Genomic DNA, 1,363 nt, shown 5'->3' with positions numbered 1-1,363 from the left:
GTGTGTGTGTGTGTGTGTGTGTGTGTGTGTGTGTGTGTGTGTGTGTGCTAAGTGTTTGAGGCTGGATCCAAACTCAGGTCCTCCTGACTCCAGGGCCACTGCTCTACTCACTATGCCACCTAACTGCCCCCATAGGCAGAGAATTTTGTTGTTCTGGAGTCATTTCAGTCCTGCCTCACACTCTGTGACCCCATTTGAGGTTTTCTTGGCAAAGATACTGGAGCAGTTTGCCATTTTCTTCTCTAGTTCATTTTACAGATGAGGAAACTGAGGCAAACAGCGAAGTGACTTGCCCAGGGTCACACAGCTAGTGTCTGAGGCTGAATTTGAACTCAAGACTTCCTGACTCCAGGCCCTGAACTCTATTCATTGTCCCACCTACTTGCCCAGACTTCTATGTATTTTAAAATGTGTGTGTGTGTGTGTACATACATACATACACACAAATATGTATGATCATGTTATGCTCCTACTCAAGATGCTTCCATAGCTCTTTATTTCCTCTGTGATTAAGCCGTTCCCCATCTGCCTTCAGTCTATTGTTCCAGACTGATTTCAAACTGCTGACCTTTTGGCATTCTGTTTTCCAGTCAAAATGACCTCTTCCTTGATGTACTGCATCCATGATGTTCCTCCATTTCCTGCCTCCAGGTCTTTGCAGAGGCCTTGTACATGCCTGGAATGCTCTCCTCCCTCCCCTCTGCTTCTTGGAACCCAGAATCCTCTTCTAAGCTCAGATGGAGCCGCCTCCCACACTAGGACCTTTCCTGCCTGAAATTAATGTTTATTTAGGCAGCTGGGGCAGGGATTGGACCTGGAATCTCTTGGATATAGGGACCTCCCATGGGAGGCAGCCACTTCCTCCATCTAAGCCGGGCAGCACCTTCTTCTCTGCAGCTTGGATGGAGTCTGGAAGAACTGCCTGGAGCACTGGGAGGTTGAGGGCCTTGCTGAGGTTTTCTTGATTATGAAACCAGTATTGACTAATCCTACTCTGTAGACTGACTATAAGCCCCTAGAGGTCAGGGACAATTGCTTTTGTGTTTGGATCCTCAGGCACCAAGTAGTCACTAAACAAATGTTTTTTGAACATAATTGAATTAAGAAGTCCATTAACATCCTTAAGATACTGTTTTTTTAAAATTCAAATTTATTTTTTCAATTATCTAGCATATCTTCCCCCTGCATCCTGTCCCTCTCCTCACCCTCTCTTTCCTTCCCTCCCTCTCCCTCCCCCCGCCCCCCCCTCCCCCCCCCTCTGAGATCGGAATCAGCGATATCCCCCCTCCCACCCAAGAACCACCACCCACCCCCCCACACCCAACAACACCACCAACAACAAACACAATCACTCCACAGCACC

This window comes from Petaurus breviceps, unplaced genomic scaffold (genome assembly GCF_028583685.1).
Source record: "Petaurus breviceps papuanus isolate PSGF00001 unplaced genomic scaffold, PetGlider_PUasm1.0 220, whole genome shotgun sequence".
Taxonomy (NCBI): domain Eukaryota; kingdom Metazoa; phylum Chordata; class Mammalia; order Diprotodontia; family Petauridae; genus Petaurus; species Petaurus breviceps.
Note: the sequence above shows the minus strand (reverse complement) of the source record.